The sequence below is a fragment of the Thamnophis sirtalis genome, unplaced genomic scaffold, assembly GCF_051295495.1.
Source record: "Thamnophis sirtalis isolate CommonGarterSnake01/CBP01778 unplaced genomic scaffold, rThaSir2_p1.2 scaffold_10, whole genome shotgun sequence".
NCBI classification, from domain to species: domain Eukaryota; kingdom Metazoa; phylum Chordata; class Lepidosauria; order Squamata; family Natricidae; genus Thamnophis; species Thamnophis sirtalis.
In genome coordinates, this window is record NW_028261390.1 from 30,298,916 (window position 1) to 30,320,755 (window position 21,840).

Genomic DNA, 21,840 nt, shown 5'->3' on the forward strand with positions numbered 1-21,840 from the left:
ATATGAAGTTCACTAGAAAGCATTGTTGAGATAACTTAATGATTAGCCCAGTGGTAAGCTTCCAGCAATTGTGAATCTTGTATTTACAAGTTGATAGCCGAGTATTGGTTCTTTTAGTTTTATCATAGGTAGCTTAATTAGCTTTATTTCAGAAAAATAATAAAATAATTGATTCTAAATAAAAAAGGAAGTAGAGGAATATTTACACACAAGACAGATAGACAAGATTATTTCGAAAAAAACAAATCGAAGGGAGAAATCAACATTATCTTTTTTTTCTTTTCCCTTAAAATCTTCTCTTTTATTATCACTATCCTTATTAGGTTCTGTTTCCTAACAGATTCCTTATGTATAGATGCTAGAAGCCTGGCTTGGATGAGGAATTCAGATTGATGAAATGCAGTATTTCAGTATTCACTTCTGCCAATAAAGAGCCATCTGTGAAACCTGTTCAAGTGCCTGAGAAAAAAAAACTTGGAGGCCTCTTAGCTATATTGGAATCAGTTGAGGACATGGGACTATTAGGATCTTAGAGGCCACTGAGATGAATTCTCTGCTCAATGTGAAAATCCAGTTTACGTGCACCTAACAGATGGCTGTCTAATAACTTTGAACATATCCAGTATAGGTATTGGGAATCACCCAGCCTAGCAGGAAAGAGGGATCAAGTACATTGATAGCTTGGAGTCACCAGAACTGCAAAAGAGCTAGGAACAACCACTTTTATGTTCCTTGGAATAGGCTGCTAGAAGATTCCTGTATTATAGACAGAACATAATAAAGTAGCCAGCTTGAATTCTGCTCATGTGGCTTTGGTTGTTCATGACTGATAGAAGAAGACCCTATCACAACTAATTACTTCCACGGCACTTACTGTTATTTCCTATTCAAGAATTCTTAGTTTTGTGAACTACAGTACTTAGTTTTGGAAACCATACAATTTTAATACAAGTAAATAGTAAGAACAGCCACAGTCCATTACTGTGGCCAGAGAAATCTTGCTGCAAAGCAAAAGTGCTGTGGTTTTCCTGTTCCTGCAGATTCTTCCATTCAAAACCCCATGTTCCTGCTCCATCTGACTAAAAAAATATTTTTTCTTAAGCATACTAACTTCTAGTTTCATTTTTACTGCTAAAAACTTTTATTTTTCTAAAGACCCTGTAGGAAAATTAAAATAGGGAGTCACTACAGTGCGATGCATTGTTGGGAAACACAGTCCCCACCTAGAAAAGGACAAAGGGAAGCAGAGCAGCTAGAGAGGGAGAGCCACCCGCAAAGTTTGCCTTCTGATAAATGGTTGTTTTGTTGCAACAATCATGGCATCCAACACATATTCGTGACATCTACAATCCAAACTACCTATCTTTGCTGTAAAGGAATAGAACTTATACAATTAAGTGGAAACAGCAATACATTTAAGAGTTATTTAAAATTTAAAGCGTAGATGAAGCTCTCCTGTTGATGCACAGATAACTGCTACTGGAGAATCCCAGGAGCCAAGATTATTATATGAGTGAAGCAGGTCTGACTTAAAAGCCCTAACTTGCTCCAAATGAAAAGCCCATTCCTAGGCACTGTTGTCCTCCAGCGTAGATATTGAAAAGCCAAGGTATCTTCATATTTAGTCTTCCTAGTCTTTCTTTCCCATAGTTGCCCTTCCTTTGTTACTGTGTGCAGTTCTCTAGTGTTCTGAAACACTCTAAAATATTGTTATAAGGACAGTAATGAAAATCAGTGAGTAAGTGGTTAATATTAATATGCTTTAATAATCATTCAATTCTCATTTGTGGGTTACTTTAAAATTTCATTTCAGGTTCAATATATAAATAGGAATTTCATATTAAAGTAGAATGCACTGGTTATACTAGGTAATTTCAGGCTCCCAGGTTCAATATTTAACAAATGCAAGAAAGTACAACTGCTTAAAACAACTTCCAGAGAAGTTTAAAGTTCATTTCCCAGAGTAACACAACCATCACCATTTAACTGCAACATATGTACAGAATGGTTGGTTAGGGAACATTATTCTGATGTTCAGACTTGATATAAGACAATTGACTAAAGATCTAATTCCTTTACCCACTAACAAGAACAGGAATATACTGTATTTTTCACACTATAAGATGCATCCCTCCCCCCCAAAAAAATTGGGTGGAAATATCTGTGTGTCTTATAGAGCAAATATTGCAGCTGGGGAATGGGGGTTGGTGCTGCTGCTGCCTGTTTGCCACCGCCATTTGCTGCTGCTTGTTTGCCACCACCCACTCGCCGATGAATGGGCGACGGCAATAGGCGGCAGCAGTGAATGGCAATCAGCAGTGGCAACCCTAGCAACTTAGAACAGCTGATTGGCGGTATTCCGGGAGGCCTTTCCAACTGCCAATCAGCTGTTTGGCAGCGAAGGCTCCAGTGTTCCCCGCTGGCAGCAGCAGCAACAGCTCAGCTCAGTTGACCTGAGGTGGGAGCAACAAAGCGGGTAAGCCACGTACTGAGACTGTGATAACATGCTGAAACTTACCAGGTGTTTGCTGTTTGCTGCAAGGATGCTAGCCAGATAAATACCAGATGGATGCTGGGAAGCAGAGGCAGATTTTTTCCATTGTTTTCCTCCTCTAAAGATAATGTGTGTCTTATATTCTGGAGCATCTGATAATGCAAAAAATGTGGTAACTGTTTAAAGGGCATAGAGCACGGATGGGTTTCAGCAGGTACGGACCGGAATGGGTGCACCAGTTGGTTAAATTTAGCATGCTTTAGCATACCGGTTCTTCCGGAGGCCCCCGACAAGCCCATGTGGCATGCACTGCCCTCTTCTCTCTGATAGCCACCTCATTTCCAATGAAGGTGGTGGGGAATCCATGCAGAGGGAGGAAATCACATGGATTCCCCACCCCCTTCATTGGAAACGAAGCAGCTGTCAGAGGAGAGAGCAGCATGTGCCCTTGGGCTTGTTCAACAAATCCTCCCCTCCTGTTCCTTCTTTGCCTGTTTGAAGAAGCCATGCAGGCGCGTTCCCTTGTCTTTCACAGCCACCTCATTCCCAATTGGCGGGGATCCATGGAGAAAGAAGAAAAAGATGGATTCCCCCCCCCCCAATTGGAAACAAGGTGGCTGTGAAAGACAAGGGAGTGCGCCCCATGTGGCTTGTTCAAACAGCAGAAGAAGGAACAGGAGGGGAGTTCCACGTTGGGCTTTTCAAACAGCCAAACTCCACTCCTGTTCCTCCTTCTGCTGTTTGAACAAGCCACGCAGGGCATGCTCCCTTGTTGCCCTGGCTCGACCGGTGGCTGGCATGAGTGAGGCGGCACATCTTGGGGAGAATTGGCGGCCGCGAAGGGCCTCTCTCTTCCCGGGCTGGGCTGGATCATGGGACGGCCTCGCAACAGGTGCATCTGCCACTCGCAGAGCGAAGATGCGGTGCTCGGAAGCGGCAGCAGGCTTTTTTCCAGCTGGTTCCCGGCCCTGTGAAGCTCCTAAAAGTGCCTGGGCTCTGGGGCATCCTGCACTGCGCCCACCTCCACTGCTGCCGCCTCCACTCCTGAACAGAACTGTCAGCTGCAAGCAGGTGCCTGAAGCTGCTGCTTGCAGGCATTCGCGGCTGCAGGTAGACTGCGCCTGTAGCGGGAAACTCTTCACCCCGTGACAGCTCTTTTATGTCTCAAAGGTGCTTTTTCCAAAAGGCAACTGGATTGTTTTTTCTTTGAAGAAGAAGACAACAAAATGTTTCACTTCTCATCCAAGAAGCTTCATCAGTTGTGATGGCGGTGTGTGTGTGTGTGTGTGTGTGTGTGTGTGTGTGTGTGTGTGTGGTGGGGAGGAAGGAAAGGTACTGTTTGAGGCTGGATGGTAGGGGAAAGATTTTGGGGGGAATGGGGACTGAAAGGATTGTATTTTTTGCAGTTATCTGGTTGTTCACTATCTCTCTCTGAGAGCTGTTGAAGCCACTTGAGAGTTGATCTGTGCATTATGGTGTCTTATTCCTCCCCCGCTGTTGAGAGAGGGCTGGAGAGACCTGGTCTGTCCCAAACTTTTGAAGCTGGTGGGGCGGGCTCTGGATGAAAATCAAAACATGAGTTTGATGCTGACCTAGCGGTTTTTGTTGGAATCCTGGTTTAAGTTTTGGAGAAAGACTTAATTCACCCTAAATTTGTGACTGCTTTCATCAAAACTTAGAGTGATTTAGAGAGAGAGAGAGAGAGAGAGAGAGAGAGAGAAAGAAAGAAAGGGAGGGAAGTGAGAAAGAAAGAAAGTGGGAGAGATATACACAAGAAAGGAAGGAAGGAATGGAGGGAGAGTGAGAGAAAAAAGAGACAAAGATAGAAAGAGAGAGAAAGAAGGAAAGAGGAAGGAAGGAAGGAAGGAAGGAAGGAAGGAAGGAAGGAAGGAAGGAAGGAAGGAAGGAAGGAAGGAAGAACTTATGACCACAATTGAGCCCAAAAGTTTGGTTGCTAAGCAAGTTAAGTGAGTTTCACCACATTTTCCAAGTTGGCCATGCCCACCCGGTCACATGACTGCCAAGCCACTCCCACCCGGTCACATGACCGCCAAGCCACTCCCACAAAACAGGTCACACCTACAGAATAGGTTCTAAAACATTTTGAAACCCACCACTGGCACAGAGGTGGTAGAATATTGTAGTTTTGCTTATAGTTGGATGTTGAATAGCTAGTAGTTGAAAATACTAGTTAAGTGGATGCATACGATAGTGTCAAACTATATGAAAAGTAATGTATTTCTACCCTACACCTCTGTTGACTTTGGCAATTACTCTAATTTGTGGAAAGGGCATGGAAGAGACATTTTGTTTCTTTTTGGCTTTATTATTTTAGCTGATGTTAATGGCAAAAATCTACTAACTCTATCATGAAGCAGACTGGCTTTGATTGAGCTGATCATCAGATTAGTTTGCTAGACATATTTTACACATAGGTCTACTTCTTACCTTTTAGCTATAACTTTTCTAATAATGAGTAACTTGCACTACACTATAATAAATAAGTTTGGCAGTTGCTAACGTTACTTTCATGGCAATGTCTAACCTAAATTTAGTTTTTTTTAAAAAAGATTCTAGGAACACAATTTTCCAGAATATATATATATATATATTTCTTCATCTGCAGTATTTTCCAACCCTGAAAATTATAGTAGTTTTGAGTAAATAATAATAAAATAGGTGTCACAAATTGGAGTCAATTGTCATGTTATTTAGTTAATGGAAATCCTGCTCTACAATTCAAAGGATGTCTTATATATTGCATTGTGTTTTTCTAGTAGAATCTATCTCAATTATCTTTAATACAATGTTTGAGTTGCTGCACCCTTCTGTCTTGTTTTCAGTAATACAGAGGTTTATGTAAAACATTGTGTGGAATTAATTATTATCAGATGTGGAAATATAGTTGGTTTTAAAATGAATTCATGGACGATAAAGCTATCTATGGTTTCTAGTTTTGATAGTTCTTTATTACTTACTGGATCAAGGATGGCATATACCTTAAATACTAGTGGCTGGAGAGCTGTAGTAAAAGAGGCTATTATCCTTTTTTTCCTTTTAGTTCAATCAAGGCTGATTCTCAGGGACTGCCTGGAAAAGCCTCTTTGGTTTTCTTGGCAAGATTTTTGAGAGGTTGTTTGTTTATTTATAAAATGTTTTGGCTGCCCATCTTACCATAGGATAAGTCTGGGTGGCTTACAGTTACATAAAAGCTAAAACATAAAAAGTTAAAAACAAACATTAAAACCAAAGATACATTGGAAGGGTGGAGGCAGATTGGGGGGGAGGCGGGATCTGTTTTTACTCAATCAACCATCTCCATTGTGCTGTTCCCCCATTGGGGCTCATGCTAACTGGCAAAGCCATGATAGAAGGGTTAGGCAAGATGTTCCAGAAGGTGAGAGCAACAGCATAAAACACCCTCCTCCAGGACCCCGCCAGCCAGAATAATCAGGTTTGCCATTACTTCCTTTCAAGGGTTGAGAAAATATTAACTGGCCCAGCAGGACTTGGGTCTAAGGTGGGACTAGAACTCACAATCTCCTGGTTTCTAGCATGATGCCTTAACCATGACACCAAACTTGCTCTCACCACCGTTGCATCCTGATTGTAAATTACCTATGTATATCTAGTTCTGTGTGATAGAGTACTGGTTCAAGTGGGCTCTTCTAATGTGAATGCATAATACTGATCAATGCCAGACACAGAACCAAGTCTTGGAATGATCCTGGGAAACATTTATGGAACATTGTGTTTCAACACAAAGGGAATGTGGAAACATGAGCCTTATATGAAGCATTAGTGCATAGTGCTTTTTCAGGAAATAAAGTTTAAACTGTGGCAGTCCTTTCCTACTAATTCCATTTTGACACTATAGATATTCCAAATTGGTCTCCAGGTTAGTGTGAAAAGACTACATTTTACAAGCAATCTTCATTTGGATATATAAATCTAGACATTTTAATTTTTAAATTAATATGAATATTTATTAATTTATATTAATGTGTATCCTTAGAATTAAGTGGATGTGTTAAAGAATTATCGGTAAATCACTTATTGAAAATATTGCAGATTATTAGCATATTATGACTCTTCTGTCCTCTTTATTGAGATTGGTGTCTAATTTTTCCCTTATTTCCTCCAGATGGATAAGATGCTTTCAATGTTCTGAAATACACCATTCTGATATAGTTCTTATATTGTTATACTATAAAGTATAATAGTGATCTAACTTTAGAAAACCCTATTCTTAAGAAAAAAAAATGAAGTGCTAAGATTAACTTTTAAATAAAATAATAATATGAAAGGGGCAAGAGTAAAATATCAAACATGGTTTTTTTTTGTTCAAGAAAGTCCTAATAACATGGGAAATTCTGACCATGGCAAAACTTCCATTTATTTAGACTAGATCTAAACAAATGTATGTGGAATTTAGATGGGATGTACTGATGGGATAAATCATTCTTAGTTTTTACAGGACAAAACACGCAGTATGACAAAATATACAATATTCTCCTCTCAATCTTTATGATACCCTTTAAACATCCTTTTGTAGAACTGAAGAAGTAATATATTTGAATGTTAAACCTTCAAAGAAACAGCAAAGAAATAGCTGTTCTAATCTAAAGTATCCTTCTGCCAAAATTGAATTGTATTTAAGGATAAATTGGAATCCCTAATAGAAAACAGAATATTGCTAAAACTACTACTTCTTTGCATTTTTGTTTATAGACTTTTTTCTCTAACTAGCAGTACTCCTCTCCCATTTAATATAGTATTAGATCAATTAAATTGCTATTAAGGTCTAGAGGTTTTTGGCCTGCAGCTTTGGTATCTATGATTGTTTTGTTGTGATGGAACATTTATAAAAAGTATATTGGGCAAGTGCCAAGTGAAAGTAACATAGCTTTCTTCTGTGTTTATTTCATTATTTTTTTTAAAAAAAAGATAAGTATGTTCTTCATATTGTAGCCTGCTGCATTCAATATTTACTTAGCTTTCCATACTCTGATAACTATTTAAATTGTGCAGAAGAAGTAATGCTTTATATAGCAAGAGTGGAAAATATGTATGTTCTTGTGGTACCTGGCTGACTGAATCAGGGATGGGTTCCGACTTTTGTTACTGCCGGTTTGTTCAGGGACGTGCTTTGTGCATGTGCACAATATAAAAAATTGCTCTGCGCATGTGCAGAAGCAAAAAACAAAATGGTGGCACCTATGGTGCCGCCGGTTCGGGGGCATGACTAAGGTGACCAGATTTTCAGATTGGTAAAGAGGGACACCTTTGACTGGGGGGGGGGGGGTTTGATTAAAAATTTTATACAGAGCAACAAAAATTTTCATACAACGCAAAAATAGTATTGTAATGTTTTTTTTATTTCAATATAACTACAATTTACAAATATAAATTGTAACTGTTGCCAAACATCAAAATTTTGATCGCGTGACCATGAGGATGCTGCAACAGAGCCAAGGTGGCGCAGTGGTTAAATGCAGCACTGCAGGCTACTGCTAGATCAGCAGGTCAGCGGTTCAAATCTCACCGGCTCAGGGTTGACTCAGCCTTCCATCCTTCCGAGGTGGGTAAAATGAGGACCCAGATTGTTGGGGGCAATATGCTGACTCTCTGTAAACCGCTTAGAGAGGCCTGAAAGGCCTATGAAGCGGTATATAAGTCTACTGCTATTGCTATTGCTATTGCAACAGTCGCTAAGTGTGAAAATGGTCGCTAAGTGTGAAAAATGGTCATCAGTCACTTTTTTCAATGCCATTGTAACTTTGGTCACTAAGCCCATTATACCACCTTTCTTGCCACAGTTCTTAAGTGAATAAATGCAGCTGATAAGTTAGTAGCATAAGTGAATCTGGTTTCCCCATTTGACTTTGTCAAAAGGTGAATATATGACCCCAGGACACTGAAACCATCATAAATACGAATCTGTTCCCAAACATCAAAATTTTGATCGCGTGACCATGAGGATGCTGCAATGGTCGCTAAGTGTGAAAATGGTCGCTAAGTGTGAAAAATGGTCATCAGTCACTTTTTTCAATGCCATTGTAACTTTGGTCACTATACCACCTTTCTTGCCACAGTTCTTAAGTGAATCTTAAGTGAAGATGTTATATCTTAAGTGAATCTTAAGTCTTAAGTGAAGATGTTATACAGTAGAACCTCTGGTCATGAACGCTTCTGACCAAAATATTCACATTCTCCCCGCTGCTGATTTCCCCTAGTGCACCATTTTTTTTGTAAGCGCCAAATTTCCAAAATTAGGTTTGATTCATGACCAAATCAGTTTGCGACCAATGTTATGGAACGAATTATGGTTGTGACCAGAGGTTCTACTGTATTCATGCCTTTACATACTCTATATCACCTCAAAATGTTGCACACCCTTCATAAGTTTCTAATACAGATAAAATTAAATACAACATCAAAACCATAAAAAAGTAAAATTAACCTGGCTGGAAAATCCTATGCCTGTCTTGCTATTAGTACTGACACACTTGCTGCAGTATTTGATGGCTAAAAGAAAAAAAATATTGTTAAAGTGTGTATTATGTTCACTCCCATGTCTTGTCTGCTGCATTGATTTTGAATTCATTAAAAGAGCTTATTTTACATCAAATCCCTCTCATATTATTCTCCTATGTTCAATAAACCCTAAGAGACAGCATACTATACATGAAATTCCTGTAACTGTATATTTAGTAAATTGTGGAGCTGAGTTTATCCAATTAACTCAGTTTTTGGACTTGAGTAATCACATACAATAAAGGAAATAAAACTATTTAGAATGAAGTGTAGTTGGCTATTTGTGATTAAGGGTGTCATGCAGAAACAATTATAGTTTTGATCAGGAAAATACCCTATAAAAACCTTTTTGTTCTTTCAGGGTTTTTTTTAATGATTTTTCCATGGCACATCATAGTGTTACACATATTGTTTTGAATAAAAAAACAGCAGCTGCACATTTTTAAAAACCTACATTATTTTAAAATGCATTAAAAAATAAAAGACAAAAACCCAGCACACTTACCAGCAGGCAGAAACTCCAAGTCAATCCAAAATGATATAGATGTTAATACAAAGAACTGAGCAAATTGAAATGGTGAAATGGTGAAAGAAAAAGGCAGTCCTCCAACCTCCGTGCCCCTCCCCTCCGGAAAATCCAGGAAGTAACACTGGCGACCTCTCTAGCCATTTCCTGCAGCTCTATGGTACTAGATCATTTTTTTTCTTATAAAATGAGGTGAACGCGACCGGCGCGCGCGGGGGGGAGGTCCGTTTTGTTGCTTTAACGTTTTAATATCTTCAATGAAAGTACTGAGACAGAGAGAGAGAGGGATTAGACAGGGTGTCTTTTGTCTTGCCCCGGTTAGGATTTCTTAAGCAAATCCACTGGGCTTTCAACATGAAGCCAGAAAATCGGGACTTTTTTAAAAGGCGGAGGGACGCGGGAAAAATTGTTATAAAGCGTGCTTGTCATGCTGAAATCGGTACGTCTGGTCACCCTAGGCATGACCAGCTGAGTTACTACCTACTAGGCCAAATTGGGCCAAACTGGTAGGAACCCACCTCTGGACTGAATCCCATAAGTGCTGCCATACATCGTCCTTTCTTCGCCCAAATAAGACCATTTGTGTATCCATGTGCACTGAAAGAAAAATGTGGAGAAGTTAACAAAGTTATAAATTCTTTATCAAACTTGATTACTTTACTTTTTTTTGCCAGTCAATAGCTGTCAGAGACACCTCATTATCACAGATTATTTACTTATTTTTTCACATTTTTGAACCATCCATTTCCCTCAGAGGGACTCTGAGCAGATTGAATAGCATTTCATTGTCTTCACTACCACAAAAGTTATATGTGCAAAAACAGAATGGGAAAAGACAGGCCTTGTTGGGAAGAAAATTCTATGGCAGCTATTCTGACACTCCTAAGATGCCGAAATTCAGGAGGAGTCTGGTAGCACTTTTTCTGAATAAAAGTAAAAATTTATTAAAAAGCATAAGCATTTGCAACCTGCAGTCATTTCATAGAGACTGATATAGCTGATATTTTTGTTAGTTAGAAAAGGTGCTATCAAGCACCTTGTTTTTTGACATTGTAGACTACAGTGTTTAAGAAGCCCAAGAAAAGCTTCACCTACAAGTCATAATAAGACATGTAATCCAGTGGTGGGTTCCTAATCTGTTTACTACTGGTTCACTGACTCTGCGTGCCAGACGCACACTGCGTGCACGTGCACAATTGAACAAAAATTAGCCAGAAAAAGGGAAAACAGCTGAGGAGCGGCAATTCAAACTGCCTCCTGGGATCAGCTGGGCTTCGGAAGCTGGAAGGTAAATATAACCCGCGGGTGGGCCCTCTTTTAACAAAAACAGAGAACCGGTTCACTCTCTGTTTGAAGGCAGCACTACCGGTTCAGGAGAACCAGACCAAACCAGTAGGAACCCATATCTGATGTAATCTATCATATAATCTTGCTCAAAATTATTCAGCATTTTAAAGATGTTCTGCAAAAACAGGCAGAAAGCTCTTTCTTTTCTCTTTGATTGCAAAAGATGAACTAAAATTTCTGAAATAAGTTTATTCTGCTGACATATCATTTTTCATTTAAGTTATTTGATTTCTCTTTCAAATACTAAATCCTGAAATCATTTAAACAACACGGTACCTTGGGAATGAGTGGATTTTATTCAGGGGTAAAAAAGAAAAGAATTTCAGCTTCTTCCATGCAGTGAGGTTCACAAACCATAAAGCCCAACCTAATCTTTTAAGAATTGGTCCTCACATTCAAGCTGATGAAAACAAATGAACAACAACAACAAAAAACCCTTATGGTCACAAAGCATCTCAGTAGCAACATTTAATATTATTTTCCTTCAGTTGGCCTTCCAATTTAACCTCTAAAATACAGCTCACTCTAGATGCTTGAGCAATTCTTTAACTGGTTCTTGTCACAGAGCAGATTTCCAGTGCTCCCTGATAGTGAGACTTTTTAGATGCATATTTTAATACATCCCTATTCACCCACCATGCAGCATGGTTATGAGAACTAATTAGTTCATGTTTATACAGCACTTGGAAGCTGTAATGCCCTATTAGGTTCCAGTCTGTGCCTGATGCATGAGGAGAGCTCCCATTAATGTTAATGGAGGTTATAGATGCCTCTGAAGCAGTGAATATGTGTGCTAAGAATAATTATGCTTATTAGTACATTTCATAATGTTACCTAATCGGCCTTTTGTAATTTAACTTAATTGTTTTCATTTAACTCTAACTTACCATATTAAACTTCTGGTTTATTCCGAATCCTCTAATGTACAAGATACAACCTGTCTGATAAACACCGTGAAGAAATAATATCTTCCCCACTACCCATTTCTTGGTGTTTTCCTTGTGTAACTTTCCCACAATCTCCTTTGTCCCTGTTACGCAAGTGACAGGATACCTTTCTGGCTATGAATGCAGGCAGGCAACACCTAGTCCAAATCATATTTGATTACCGTTAATTACAGTGCTGTCATATAGAAGGAGAGAGCAAGACAGCTGGCTTTGTCAAATCACAATGAAATAGCCTACTGTCTGTCTGCTGACTTAATAGCTTTAATTGCCAGTGAATAATCTAGATTTGGTGGATGTGTTTGAACATATCAGCAGGCACCAAATATTTCAATTAAGAACAGGCTGTGTAACTCCTTTTTGTGTGTGGTAGGAATAACTGAGGAGTAATTTTGAAGCTCATAAAAGAAAGCCCATGAACCAGGCAGAGCCTTGTTACATTGCTTTGTTAAGCTATATGAAATGAGTGAAGAGTCTATTCATATTAACCAAATATGCCTTCTTTCAGATCTCTTGGCAAGTCCTAATGATGTTGCAATAACAGTGTAAAGTAGACACTGGAGAACAAGAAAACAGTAAATGTAGAAAACATGAGTTTGGAAGGGATGCATTTCAGAATTCACTGAGATATAGTTCCTATTATATTTGTCCTAGGGCATAAACATTTGTCTAAAAGTATTCATAAGAAATGCCTATTAATACCCACAACTTCTTCAGGAAGCTTTTTCTATACTATAGAATTGCATAACTTGGAGTGGGGGCAGGGGCAGGGCTGAGGGCTATGTTTTGTCTTTGAATAAAATGCTAGAGGCTGCATTCCAAAATGTAGGCAGGGAAGGAACATGAAATAGGTGGGGACTGAACCAAAACTTAATTTGATTGAACTTTGATTAAACTTTAATTAAGTAATTACATTTAATAGGATTATGCATGCTTCGAAAATGATTCAGAAGAATGGCTTCAGACCATTTGCGAAAATAGCACTTCATTGCTATTCATTAAAGCAACCCCTCCTTTTTCAGGCTACTCATTCCAGTTAATGTGTCCCTTAAAGCAGTCACACCTTTTCTGAGGCTCATGGAGATACCTGAAAAAGGAGGGGCTGCTTTAATGAAAATGGGATGGTGTTTTCCTTGCATAAGTTCCAAAGCTTTTCATCTGAATGATTTTTGAAGTGTGCAGTGCCGTGATATTCTTGTGTGTTTAATACCTCTACCTTGTGTTACATTAACATTCATAATTGAATTTGTACAGGTTCATTAATCTGGTATAAGATTAAGTCTAAATATTATTCACGTATAAACTCTAAGAATCAAAAAAAAAAAGCAGGAATTCTAATTTCTGGAAATTATTTGTTACTTATTTATATTTTGATTATTATGCTTACCTATATGCCATATACTTTTGTGATTCTATTTATGAGAAATTATACGAGCAGGATTATTTTATGTATAACCTTTTAGTGATACATGGCTGCATTTTTAAAAAACAAATCATTAATGGTCTAAATTATACCTTTCCAGATAAAAGTTTAACTAAGGAATAAATGGGCAGCTTTCATATTGGACACCTCTCTGGCCTTTACCCAGTGTTGAAAAATACTGTTTTTCTTTTAATTGTCTGTTGATGATTTCAAAATGCTAAAACATTAAGTAAATATGAACTAGCCAATCTAAGCAGTGAATTAAAATGAAAACAGTGTGTTTTCCCTGGGGAATATTATGAAATATGCAGAGAATGGCTATTTCCAAGTGAACACACGAAACTCAGAAATGATGGAACTTGATTCAGATACCACGTGCAATCAAGCTGCCTTTAAGAATCCCCCCTTCTGCATCTAGTTTTCAAAAGAGTCTTGCTGAGACAACAAATCTTATCAATATATTCTTTTTATTTTTACATATTAAGTATGACTTATGCTTCTTAATTGACCAGCCATTGGTGCATGAATTTGTAGCCATTCAAAAAAATATAAGAAAGAGAAAAGCAAAGGTTTAACAAAAGGTACTCGTGACAGCTCCTGTGTTAGTATTTCAATTTTTAAAATTTTCCTCTGACTTTTTCCGCTGCACTTTTTATTCTTTTATCCAGAAATTTTCTTCACAAGGTTAATATTCAGTTATGGAAAAAACTATTGCAGTTTCAGCAATGAATGGATGCTAATTTATACATATATACATACGAGCTGAATATCTAATTAATGATTTTCTATGCCACTCACAAACTTTTGATTCTATTGTTATTGCATTGGGCTTTCCTAAGTTTCAGAAAAATTTAAACTGTGATTTAATTTTTTAAAAAAATACTTTGCCTTTTTGACAAGTCATCATTCACTATGTAACTCTGAAATGTATGAAAAATGATTTTGTTTAACTAATGAATTGGGAAACGAACGCCATGGAATTCTCTGCCTTCTTAACTTATAGCACATATAGTTAGGATTTCTAAGGGAGGATGATGAACTGAAAACATCTGCACAAATGTGGAGCCAACTACTGTGGCAAAGATCCAAGAACTGATGAAGAGACATGTTCTTTGGAACCTTTCTTTTTAAGGAAAGGATGGGAGATCACCTACCTGTACTCCAGATAGTCGCTCCTGGAGACTGCAGAACAACTGTTAGAAGTGAAAGAAAGGAATATAGGATTGGTTTTTTTGATCAAGGTTAAAAGAAGACATTTATTTACAGAGTTCTGGCAGCCTGTCAGCTTTTTCAGGTAGACCAGACAGGAAACTCAGTGAGATGAGCTTATTCTACTTTGTTATAAAGCTACCTTAGTAGAATCTTGTACAAATCTTCCACCGTTTCTTTTACAGACTGGTACATTTGGGAGATTTTTAAAGTTTTCATTCTTTCTTATTCTTTTTTTCTTTATTTCTTTAGTTTTTTTTAAACTATTGTAATCAAAATCCTTAATAAAATTATAGATAAAAAACTCTATTTACAATAAGAAGGAAGATAACTTATCTTTAACTTTTTCAATGAAAAATCAAGAAAATATTTTGGTTCAAAGAAAAGAGGTCTTCCCATTGAAAGAATATCTTTGTGTACCCATTAATATTTTTATTTGAGTTGGTTCTAAATGGTTTTAATGACTTGAAATGGAAAATAAAATGGAAGAAACTTATAACTGAGTCCCTCAATCTCTGGGAGATTGCCACTTCACAGCCAAGCCTACTTCAGCATCCTTGAACTGAAAAACATTTGAGTTTATCTTAATACAGGGTAGCTGAGTTTCTTGGATGAGGACATCATGGATTTGTTATATGATGATTGTACTGGAAGATACTATTTGTGGCAACTGATAATTTACCTACATATTTTTTTTAATTTTAAGAAATGGCAGCTGTGTACTTAACTGTTCCCATCCACAATTTATCCATGCATCCATCGTTTACTATTCTATGAGCCTGTAAGTTAGTTTTATTAATTTATTAACCCTTCAGAAGTTTCTCCCATACTGTGAAAGACTAGTTAATGAGAGATATAAGCAAACAATGGAACAGCCTCCTCCTGTTCTGCCTAGCATAGTCTCTTTGTGGAAAGAAAATACAGCCACTGGCACAGAGAAGAAACCTGTGATATCATCAGATATACTCACACAGAGGTCACACAGAAAAGCCTGAGATCTGCATTGAATTCTTGTTAGGGAAGACACAATTTCTGAGGTGGTTTTTGGTCTCTATGCCTTGTACATAATACCATTAAATAATAATATCAGGGTTTGAAGCAATGCCAGAGAGGACTCAAATGGCAGTTTAAGGCTCGGTTCTGTACATAGCTGGTTGATAGCATAATTTGCATATAAATAAACATATGTAAAATTTCATTATGAATATAGTCATATAAAAATCTGCTTTCTGCTTCTTGCAGTCCTAAAGGCAGATACTACTCTGCTCTGGGTGACAGATTTAATAAGGTGACCAGACGTCCCGCTTTTGGTGGGACAGTCACAATTTTTAATAATTTGTCCCGTGTCCCGCGACGTGTTCAAAAAGTCCCGATTTTCCAAAAGAAAGAAAATCAATTTTAAAAAGGACGCCGTTAAAAAAAAAGTTTATATTTCTCTGAAGTGTCATTCCTGATGTGGCCTTTAGAGGGCAGTGGTTTCCCTCTCTCCACTTGGCTCGCTCGCAGCACCCAACGAGGGGCTTGGCACCCTCCTCTCCTGCACATGCGCGCGCCGACACGCGATGTTTTTCTGCAGGGAGAGCGCTGGGTTTCTGGCGGTGGCAGCGCGGTGAGGAGGAGGCTCGGTCCCGTGCCGTCGGAAGGTTTTTTATTTTTGCCCGCTTCTCTCGGGCGCCGCTCTCCCTGCAGCCATTTCTCCCTCTTTCTCCTTTTTGTCCTTTCTCCTCCTTCCCCCCTAAAAAGAGAATGAGAGGGAGAAAGAGGAGGTGTGGGGGATTGATAGTGGGATCTTTGCTGCTTTCTGAGCTTGGTGCAGCAAGGATCCCACTATCCCCCCCCCCCCACACCTTCTCTTTCAGAAAGAGGAGGTGTGAGGGATAGATAGTGGGATCTTTGCTGCTTTCTGAGCTTGGTACAGCAAGGATCCCACTATTCCCCCCCACACACACACACCTTCTCTTTCAGAAAGAGGAGGTGTGAGGGATAGATAGTGGGATCTTTGCTGCTTTCTGAGCTTGGTGCAGCAAGGATCCCACTATCCCCCCCCCTCACCTTCTCTTTCAGAAAGAAGAGGTGTGGGGGATAGTGGGATCTTTGCTGCTTTCTGAGCTTGGTGCAGCAAGGATCCCACTATTCCCACCCTCCTCTTTCAGAAAGAGGAGATGTGGGGGATAGTGAGATTCTTGCTGCTTTATTTTCTGGATTAATTGGTGGAAATGTGCTCTCATTCATGATCCATTCCTACGACTTCGTGTATGTCCTGGAATAAATGTACAATAGTTATTGTTTCTTTTTCCATCATATTTTTCTTACAAAAAGATGAAAAGGACTGTTGATGGAGCTACCTGGCATTTGGAAGGCGGGATTGCTCAGGTAGTTCTCGACTTATGCCTGGTAATTGAGTGACTGTTCAAAGTTATGACAGACCTCTCCCTCCCTCCCAAAAGGTACTTATGACCTGGTTCGAAGTTCTGACTCCTCATGTCTCCCCTGCAGTCACTCCATAACTGACCCACATTTATAGCCATTTGCAGCATCTTGTGGACATATGACTGTGACTTACATTTTTTAAAATTCTATGCACAATACTTTGAAATGTATTGTGCATAGAATTTTTAAAAATAGTTTTACTTCAATTTATTCTGTGTGGAATAGTTTGAAATGTTTTACTTCAATTTATTTTGGATAGAATCGTTTTTTAAATAGTCAGGAGTCATTGACACTGAATTTGCACTTTTAATAATCAGGAAGCACATACTGAGTTTCTTTGAAAGAAAATCCAATAATTTAAAAATCCAATAATTTGTTTCCTAGTAAGATTTGATTGCTTATTAGTAACTTATGACTATCACTAAGTGTTGTAGCTTATGATTCTTGATGAATGTATTCTATTTTATTTTTCTTTATGTACACTGAGAGCATATTCACCAAAGACAAATTCCTTGTGTGTCCAATCACATTTGGCTAATAAACTATTCTATTCTACTCTACTCTATTCTACTCTACTCTACTCTATTCATTTCTATTTCAATTATAACAAGGAGTTTAGCTTCTCTCTCTTGAAAATGTAAGCTAGCATAAGGCATTATAATGCAAGCTAGCCTTAGCTTTCAAACAGTTCATTTAGTGACCAAAGTTACAATGGCATTGAAAAAAGTGACTGATTACCATTTTTCACACTTAGCGACCATTTTCACCCTTAGCAACCATTGCAGCATCCTCATGGTCACATGATCAAAATTTTGATGTTTGGCAACAGACTCGTATTTATGATGGTTTCAGTGTCCTGGGGTCATGTAATCGCCTTTTGTGACCTTTTGACAAAGTCAAATGGGGAAACTAGATTCACTTATGTTACTAACTTATCAGCTGCAGTTATTCCCTTAAGAACTGTGGCAAGAAAGGTGGTATAATGAGTTTAGTGACCAAAGTTACAATGGCATTGAAAAAAGTGACTGATGACCATTTTTCACACTTAGCGACCATTTTCACACTTAGCGACCATTGCAGCAACCTCATGGTTACGTGATCAAAATTTTGATGTTTGGCAATATATTCATATTTATGATGGTTTCAGTGTCCTGGGGTCATGTAATCGCCTTTTGTGACCTTTTGACAAAATATAAATTTTTAAATCAAGCCGCCCCCCCCCTCCCCCTGGTCAATGTTGTTCCTCTTTACCAATCTGAAAATCTGGTCACCTTAAGATTTAAGGCAGCGGGAACATAAATCCCCCTGATCCAAGCTAGTATATAACAGATATTACTCAACTGCCTACTTAAGGAAAAGTGCTGTTTCAAACCTAAAAATGTTGTATTGAGATTTCACTACAATAGCACAATCTTACAAATCTGATTGTGCTGCCCTGCTTTCCTTCTTACACTCTAAAGAATTAGGAGGTGTCAGCCTCAGATGTTTTCAAATGTTATCTCATTGTTCTGGACTTAACAAAATGTCAACTCCTTACCCCTATCCAATGATTCTTGCATATTCCCATCAAGGACATCTTCCATACTTTCTGTACCAATGTTTTTCAACCTCAGCAAATTGAAGGGGTGTGGACTTCAATTTCCCAACCAGAAGGTCTACTCTACACCTATCAGCATAGCTTATTCCAATATAGTCTTTCATTCTGGGCAGAATATTAAGCTAAATGCACAAATAATGCACCTTCAAGTGTTCCACATGGATTAGATTAGAGATTAGATTAGATTGTTTATTTGTATGTCGCCCTTTTCCCTGGGGGGACTCAGGGCGGCTCACAATCCAAAGGAAGGGGGGGGGGAAACAGACTTTTACATATAAGACAGTACATGATTAAAACGCAACATTCATACCATGCGGGCGGGTTACAATCTTTAGCCCCAGGCCTGACGGGATAGCCAGATTCTAAGGGCTGTGCGGAAGGTCTGGAGGGTGGTGAGGGTACGAAGCTCCATGGGGAGATCGTTCCATTGGGTCGGGGCTACCACCGAGAAGGCTTGATTTTGATTTGATTTGATTTGTTTATTATTTATAGGCCGCCCTTTTCCCTGAGGGGACTCAGGGCGGCTTACAATTTGTGGGGAGGGGAATACAAGACAAGACATGAGACAATACATAAGTAAAAATAGAACACAACATTCATTCATCATTCGGGTGGGGACGGATTAGAATCTTTATCCCCAGGCCTGACGGGATAGCCAGGCCTTGAGGGCTGTGTGGAAGGTCTGGACGGTGGTGAGGGTGCGAATCTCCACGGGGAGATCGTTCCAAAGGGTCGGAGGTACTACTGAAAAGGCTCTCCTCCGCGTAGTTGTCAGTCGACACTGACTGGCGGATGGAACTCGGAGGAGGCCTAATCTGTGTGATCTAATAGGTCGTAGGGAGGTAATTGGCAGGAGGCGGTCTCTCAAGTACTCAGATCCACTACCATGGAGGGCTTTATGGGTGGTAAGTAGCACCTTGAAGCGCACCCGGAGATCAACAGGTAGCCAGCGCAGCTCGCGGAGGATAGGTGTTATGTGGGCGAACCGCGGTGCGCCCACAATCACTCGCGCGGCCGCATTCTGGACTAGCTGAAGTCGCCGGATGCTCTTCAAGGGCAGCCCCATGTAGAGCACGTTGCAGTATTCCAGCCTAGAGGTCACAAGGGCCCGAGTGACCGTTGTGAGAGCCTCCCGGTTCAGGTAGGGTCGCAACTGGCGCACCAGGCGAACCTGGGCAAATGCCCCCCTGGTCACAGCCGACAGGTGGTGGTCAAAGGTCAGCTGTGGGTCCAGGAGGACTCCCAAGTTGCGAACCCTGTCTGAGGGGTATAAAATTTGGCCCCCCAGCCTGAGTGATGGAACACTAGCCAAATTATTAGGAGGGAAACACAACAGCCACTCGGTCTTGTCCGGGTTGAGTACCAGTTTGTTAGCTCTCATCCAGTCCCTAACGGCTTCGAGACCCCGGTTCATCACGTCCACCGCTTCATTGAGTTGGCACGGGGCGGACAGATACAGCTGAGTATCGTCCGCGTATTGGTGGTATCTTATCCCGTGCCTCCGAATGATCTCGCCCAGCGGTTTCATGTAGATGTTAAATAGTAGGGGGGATAAGACCGAACCCTGCGGCACCCCATATGTTAGGGGCCTAGGGGTCGATCTCTGCCCCCCAACCAACACCGACTGCGACCTGTCCGAGAGGTAGGAGGAGAACCACTGCAAAACAGTGCCTCCCACCCCCACCTCCCACGCTCTCCTCCGCGTGGTGGCCAGTCGGCATTGGCCAGCGGATGGAACTCGGAGGAGGCCTAAACGATGAGATCTAATGGGTCGTGTGGAGGTGATCGGCAGTAGGCGGTCTCTCAAGTACCCAGATCCACTACCATGAAGGGCTTTATAGGTGGCAAGTAGCGTATCCGGAGATCGACAGGTAGCCAGCGCAGCTCGGGGAGGATAGGTGTTACGTGGGTGAAGCGAGGTGCACCCACAATCGCTCGCGCGGCTGCATTCTGGACTAGCTGAAGTCGCAGAATACTCCTCAAGGGCAGCCCCATGTAGAGCACATTGCAGTACTCCAGCCTAGAGGTCACAAGGGCACGAGTGACTGTTGTGAGTGCCTCCCGGTTCAGGTAGGGGCGCAACTGGTGCACCAGGCGAACCTGGGCAAATGCCCCCCTGGTCACAGCTGACAAATGGTGTTCGAAAGTCAGCTGTGGGTCCAGGACGACTCCCAAGTTGTGGACCCTGTCTGAGGGGTATAATGTTTGGCCCCCCAGCCTGAGAGATGGAATATTTGCCAAATTGGCGGGAGGGAAACACAACAGCCACTCGGTCTTATCCGGGTTGAGCACGAGTTTGTTAGCCCTCATCCAGTCCCTAACAGCTTCAAGTCCCTGGTTCATCACGTCCACCGCTTCATTGAGTTGGCATGGGGCGGACAGATACAGCTGGGTATCGTCCGCATACTGGTGGTATTTTATCCCGTGCCGCCGAATGATCTCGCCCAGCGGTTTCATGTAGATGTTGAAAAGTAGGGGGGACAGGACCGAACCCTGCGGCACCCCATATGTTAGGGGCCTAGGGTTCAATCTCTGCCCCCCAGCTAACACCGACTGCGACCTGTCCGAGAGGTAAGAGGAGAACCACTGCAAAACAGTGCCTCCCACCCCCCACCTCTCGCAGTCGTCGCAGAAGGATACCATGGTCGATGGTATCGAAAGCCGCTGAGAGGTCAAGGAGAACCAGGATGGAGGCATGGCCTCGATCCCTGGCTCTCCAGAGGTCATCGGTCAATGCGACCAAAGCGGTTTCTGTGCTGTAGCCAGGTCTGAAGCCGGACTGGAATGGGTCAAGATAGCTGGCTTCCTCCAAGGCCTGCTGGAGCTGAAAGGCCACCACCTTCTCAACAACCTTCCCCACAAAGGGGAGGTTGGAGACTTGATGGTAATTGTTAAGAACGGCTGGATCCAAAGATGGTTTCTTCAGGAGGGGTCTCACCACCGCCGCTTTAAGTGCGGGGGGAAAGACCCCCTCCCGAAGGGAGGCGGTAACAACTGCCTGGATCCAGCCCCGTGTCACCTCCCTGCTGTTGACAACCAGCCAGGAGGGGCACGGGTCCAGTACACATGTGGAGGCACTCACAGCTCTCATGGCCTTGTCCACATCCCCAGGGGCAACATCCTGAAACTCAACCCAGCGGTGGTCTGCCAGATTATCCCCTTGTGCCTCGGCTGGATCTGCAGAATCGGAGTCCAACTCCGACCGAAACGGAGCAACTTTGTCCGCCAAGAACTGGACGTACTCTTCAGCCCTTCCCTGTAAGGGGTCCCCTGTATCCCTCCTATTTAGGAGGGAACGGGTTATCCTAAACAGGGCGGCTGGGTGCGACTCGG

At 40.9% G+C, this 21,840-nt stretch overlaps 1 protein-coding gene and 1 long non-coding RNA gene across 2 annotated transcripts in view; one reads left to right on the plus strand and one right to left on the minus strand.

The window, feature by feature from the left end:
- The window catches only part of MAML3 (mastermind like transcriptional coactivator 3), a 352,805-nt gene that overhangs the window by 146,933 nt on the left and 184,032 nt on the right, over nucleotides 1-21,840 (plus strand). The gene's annotated exons all lie outside the window — the stretch shown is intronic.
- Nucleotides 10,025-21,840, minus strand: part of LOC148043828 (uncharacterized) — a 41,319-nt gene continuing 29,503 nt past the window's right edge. The window contains exons 2-3 of the long non-coding RNA XR_015697883.1: nucleotides 14,426-14,464; nucleotides 10,025-10,154 (exon numbers count right to left, since the gene is read on the minus strand). This is a non-coding gene — a long non-coding RNA (uncharacterized LOC148043828). The remainder of the gene's footprint in view (nucleotides 10,155-14,425; nucleotides 14,465-21,840) is intronic.